Consider the following 6,173-nt stretch of genomic DNA (forward strand, 5'->3'; position numbering starts at 1 on the left):
AGACTCAGAGTGCCCTAGAACTCTGTGACAGGGTAACTGGGAGTACTCTCTGAAACATCTGTAATAAACAGGGAACAGAATTATGCGGTGGTAAGGTGAACCTGATAGGAACTTTCCACAGATGTCCCATTCAAATCTCTAGCCCTAATGCTGAAATGACCGTCCCGGAAGCCCTAAACTGTCACTGAGCCTTTACCTGTACACCAGCCAGTCATTTGGTTTAGGTGCCCACAGGGATGAGCGGTCTCCCCGAGCAAGGCAGCTGCCGTAGGCTGAGAGCCATCTCCAGAGAAAAATTCAGTTGTGAGCAGTCATAGGCCAGCACCTCTGGAAAGAGGTTCATGAAAAGGATTCTAGGCAGTCCAGCCCAACATCCACTACACAGTCCAACATCTATTGCACAAATGCGGGACTAAGAAATACAGATCATAGGAAATCCCAAGAAACTAAGTCATTGAGGAACTACAGCACCAACAGCCAGGAGAAAACAGACTGAGAAAACTGTACCAGAATTTTGGAACTATTTTTTGCTCCTTAGGAACATGTGGATTATAGAAACCTAGCAAAGGGCCTGAGAAGCTGAGCTTTTTTTTTTTTTTTTTTTTACACTGAAGTGCTGCTGCTGCTGCTAAGTCGTTTCAGTCGTGTCTGACTCTGTTCGACCCCATAGACGGCAGCCCACCAGGCCCCGCCGTCCCTGGGATTCTCCAGGCAAGAACACTGAAGTGGGTTGCCATTTCCTTCTCCAATGTATGAAAGTGAAAAGTGAAAGTGAACTCAGTCAGTCGTGTCCGACTCTTAGCAACCCCATGGACTGCAGCCTACCAGGCTCCTCCGTACATGGGATTTTCCAGGCAAGAGTAGGAAACAATTGGTATTGAGAGGCGTCAAGTAGGTGCTACCTGAATAACCTCCCAGGGCTTTGGGTTGGCCTAGAAGTAATGACTAGCCAGAAACTGTACCTCCCACAGGCAGACTGAAGGCAAGTTTTGAACCATCTGAGTTAATGTAATCCAGGACTGCTAATACCCTTGTGAAATCACTCAGTAGTGTCCCACTCTTTGTGACCCCATAGACTGTAGCCTACCAGGCCCCTCTGTCCATGGGATTTTCCAGGCAATAGTACTGGAGTGGATTGCCATTTCCTTCTCCAGGGGATCTTCCCAACCCAGGGCTCGAACCCGGGTCTCCCGCAGTCTAGACAGACGCTTTACCGTCTGATCAGATCAGTGTCGCTCAGTCGTGTCCGACTCTTTGTGACCCCATGAATCGCAGCACGTCAGGCCTCTCTGTCCATCACCAACTCCCGGAGTTCATTCAGACTCATGTTCATCGAGTCAGTGATGCCATCCAGCCATCTCATCTTCTGTCGTCCCCTTCTCCTCTTTCCCCCAATCCCTCTCAGCATCAGAGTCTTTTCCAATGAGTCAACTCTTCGCATGAGGTGGCCAAAGTACTGGAGTTTCAGCTTTAGCATCATTACTTCCAAAGAAATCCCAGGGCTGATCTCCTTTAGAACGGACTGGTTGGATCTCTTTGCAGTCCAAGGGACTCTCAAGAGTCTTCTCCAACACCACAGTTCAAAAGCATCAATTCTTCGGCGCTCAGCCTTCTTCACAGTCCAACTCTCACATCCATACATGACCACAGGAAAAACCATAGCCTTGACTAGACGAACCTTTGTTGGCAAAGTAATGTCTCTGCTTTTGAATATGCTATCTAGGTTGGTCATAAATTTCCCTCCAAGGAGTAAGTGTCTTTTAATTTCATGGCTGCAGTCACCATCTGCAGTGATTTTGGAGCCCAGATAAATAAAGTCTGACACTGTTTCCACTGTTTCCCCATCTATTTCCCATGAAGTGATGGGACTGGATGCCATGATCTTCGTTTTCTGAATGTTGAGCTTTAAGCCAACTTTTTCACTCTCCACTTTCACCTTCATCAAGAGGCTTTTTAGTTCCTCTTCACTTTCTGCCATAAGGGTGGTGTCATCTGCATATCTGAGGTTATTGATATTTCTCCCGGCAATCTTGATTCCAGCTTGTGTTACCGTCTGAGCCACCTACCAAAACCACAAGTTCTCTCTAGAGGAAGATAGCATCATATTGGGCCATACATTTTTATTATTTGATATGTGATGAAATCAGGGCATAAAAATAACCAGGTATAGAAGGAAACAAAACATAATTGAAAACAGAAAACAAAAAAAAGATAATAGAAACACACAAGACTTCCAAACAAAGGGGTTATCAGAAACAGATCTTGGGGCGTCCCTGGTAAAGAATCTGCCTGCCAATGCAGGAGACACAGGTTCAATCCCTGGTCTGGGAAGATCCCACATGCCGCAGAGCAGTAGGCCTGTGCACCCAGGAACCACAAAAGTTGAGCCCATGTGCCACAACGACTGCAGCCCTGTCCCCTAGAGCCCCTGCTCCTCAACAAAAGAGGCCATCACAATGAGAAGCCCACACACTGAAACGAAGAGTAGCCCAAGGCTCTCTGCAACCAGAGAAAAGCCCAGCACTGCCAAAAATAAATAAAATTACATATTTTTTTTTAAAAAAGGAAACAGATTTTGCAATAACTATCTTTAACATGATCAAAGAAACTTAAAAATGGACAATTTTGGCCAAGAACTAGTAATTCTATTTAAGATGTAAAGTTTATAACTGAAAGACTTCATAACAGACATGACAAACTGCATAAATGGCCTTAACAACAGATCAGATGTAACTGAAAAGAGGTTCTCTAGAAGAAAAAGAGTGATTAGGATAGAAGCAATACGTGCAAAATTACTGGCTAGTAGGTTTCCATGACTACTTAGTCATCAAATTAATGACTAAACAAATGGCAGATTTGAAGGCACCGTAGCCCCACTACAGAATATACCAAAGAAAACCCTATTTAAGTACACAATGGTAAACTGCTGAAAACTGTAGCAAAAGCTAAGACACAGCCACAGTGAGGCAGAGAGGAGAATCTTTTTTTTTTTTTTTTTTTTTGAGGAGAATTTAAAGGAGCAACAATTCAACATACAATGAATTCTTAACAAAAATAATGGAAGCTGGAAGATCATAGAAGTATATATTTAAGGTACTGAAAGAAAACAGCAGCCAAATTTCAGTTCTATATCTAGCAAAATTATTCGTCAAGAACAAAAGTGAAAGTTACATTCAAATGAAAAACAGAACTTCCTGTCAGAAGACCTACACTAGAATAAATGGAAGAGGCAAATATTAAAATACACAAAAGGGAATCTCCAGGTGGTGTCCGCTCAGCCACTGGCACCTCTCTGTGTGGGAGCAGGTCGGGAATGGAAGAAGCTCATCCTGAGTGTTCTCCTGCCTGGATACCCAGCTCCACAAGGCTCAGGAAGGCGCTCTTCTCACCACCGTCTCTTGTTAAGAGCCACCGAAAAGCTGCTAGGAAGTCGAGCAGGGCTCAGCCCTTATTAAAAATAAAATAAAATACACAAAAGATAATTCTGTGACAAAGAGAAATCTAAAGGATCAAAGTCCCAAGAAAAGTACTGGTCAATACAGTTTTATTAAAATTTTTGATATGCAATAATCAGGGCATAAAAATAATCAGGTAAAGAAAGAAACAATAAAACATAATTGAAAACTGAAAAAAACAGACACTAGAAAATTCTGAAAGAAGTCAGTAGCCAAGCTTGAATTGCATTCTGTTTCTTGAAGCACAAAATATCCTTCAAGAACCACAGAGTTTTCTGACCACTATAACCTAAAATGGGGGCTGGCAAGTTTTCAAAAAAATAGCCAGGTGGTAAACTTTCTAGCTAGTTGCATCTGCCACAACACTTAACTCGGTTGTAGCACAAAAGTAGCCACAGACAACACATAAATGGACATTGAAAAGTAAGAGAGAAAAGGCAGACTGTTCAATCATTTTCAAATACTGAATGCCTATTCTGTACCTAGTGCCATACAGACATGTGGAAATTCAATGTGAATAAGAAAACAAAACTCCTAATGGGACAATTCTAATTATTAAGTCCTATTAAAAGTGAATTTTAGCAAGCAGTAAAAATTAGCTTATGAAACCCAAACTTAACGATAAAATAAAAGCTATCATCAGTTCATGAACTATTAATATTTCCTGTGTAATTCATGAACATGACTTCAGTCATTTTAGTGTGAATCCTGCTAAAAGACACTTGCTCCTTGGAAGGAAAACTATGACAAACCTAGACAACATATTAAAAAGCAGAGCTATCACTTTGTTGACAAAGATCCGTATAGTCAAAGCTATGGTCTTTCCACTAGTCATGTGAGAGTTGGATCATAAAAGAAGGTTGAGCACCGAAGAACTGATACTTTTGAATTGCGCTGGAGAAGACTCTTCAGAGTCCTTTGGACAACAAAGAGATCAAACCAGTCAATCCCAAAGGAAATCAACCCTCAGTCTTCATTAGAAGGACTTATGCTGAAGCTTCAATACTTTGGCCACCTGATACGCAGAGCCGACTCGTTGGAAAAGACCCTGATGCTGGGAAAGATTGAGGGCAGGAAGAGAAGGGGCAGCAGAAGATGAGATGGTTGGATGGCATCACCAACTCAATGGACATGAGTTTGAGCAAACTCCAGGAGATAGTGAAGGACAGAGGAGCCAAACGTGTTGCAGTCCATGGGGTTACAAAGAGTCGGACATGACTGAGCAACTGAACACCACCTACAGAGTGTCATTCCAAATTAGATACTGGTATAAAGGTACAGCAACTTGGGTTCACTAAATCTCTCTAGAAAGGACTGCAGACTGAAGGATGGAGTAACTATTTTAGTTTTGTTTTGATTTGGCTTTATGACCGTCCCCGGACTAGGGACAGCTGGAGGCTGACTTGGCATTTAAATTCAATAGTTAATTCTCTTTCAAATTTTGTATTCTCCTAAAGAATAGCTACCCAAAAAACGCATCTTTCCTGGATATCTCAGGAAAAGTTAGGTATAAAAATTAAAGATACTTCACTATTTTATATAGACGTATGGCTCTGCCTAAACATATGTATAATATGCATAAGGATTCTTATTTAACACATATAATAAACATTTTAAATGGCGAAACAGGACTGACATTCCTATCTCCAGCTTGAAACTACTAGGTGTGATGAACGCTAAGCAGGAAGTACCCCTTAGAGCAGATCTGGACACCTGGGATCAAAGAATGGGTCTAGGGGACATGGCTGTACCTATGGTTGATTCTTATTTATGTATGACAGAAAACCACAAAATTCTGTAAAGCGATTATCCTTCAATTAAAAAAAATAAAAGTCGCAAAAAAAGAACAGGTCTAGGCTTGCAGCTACTGCCAAAAGCCAGCACAGGCCATGGTGACTGAGCAGACAGGCAACAGTTCAGTTCAGTCGCTCAGTCGTGTCCAACTCTTCGCAACACCAGGGACTGCAACACACCAGGCTTCCATGTCCATCACCAACTCCCAGAGTTTACTCAAACTCATGTCCATTGAGTCGGTGATGCCATCCAACCATCTCATCCTCTGTCGTCCACTTCTCCTCCTGCCTTCAATCTTCCCCAGCATCAGGGTCTTTTCAAATGAGTCAGCTCTTCACATCAGGTCGCCAAGTATTGGAGTTTCAGCTTCAGCATCAGTCTTTCCAATGAATATTCAGGACTGATTTCCTTTAGGATGGACTGGTTGGATCTCCTTGCAGTCCAAGGGAATCCTGAGACCAGTGATGGAAAGAGCAATATTGCATAGGAACCTGGAATGTTAGGTCCATGAATCAAGGCAAATTGGAAGTGGTCAAACAGATGGCAAGAGTTAACACTGACATTTTAGGAATCAGCAAAATAAAATGGACTGGAATGGGTGAATTTAAATCAGATGACCATTATATCTACTACTGTGGGCAAGAATCCCTTAGAAGAAATGGAATAGCCATCCCAGTCAACAAGACTCCAAAATACAGTACTTGGATGCAATCTCAAAAACGACAGAAAGATCTCTGTTCGTTTCCAAGGCAAACCATTCAATATCACAGTAATTCAAGTCTATGCCCCAACCAGTAATGCTGAAGAAGCTGAAGTTGAATGGTTCTATGAAGACCTACAAGAACTTCTAGAACTAACACCCAAACAAGATGTCCTTTTCATTATAGGGGACTGGAGTGCAAACATAGGAAGTCAAGAAATAAC

This window comes from Bos taurus, chromosome 5 (assembly GCF_002263795.3).
Source record: "Bos taurus isolate L1 Dominette 01449 registration number 42190680 breed Hereford chromosome 5, ARS-UCD2.0, whole genome shotgun sequence".
Taxonomy (NCBI): domain Eukaryota; kingdom Metazoa; phylum Chordata; class Mammalia; order Artiodactyla; family Bovidae; genus Bos; species Bos taurus.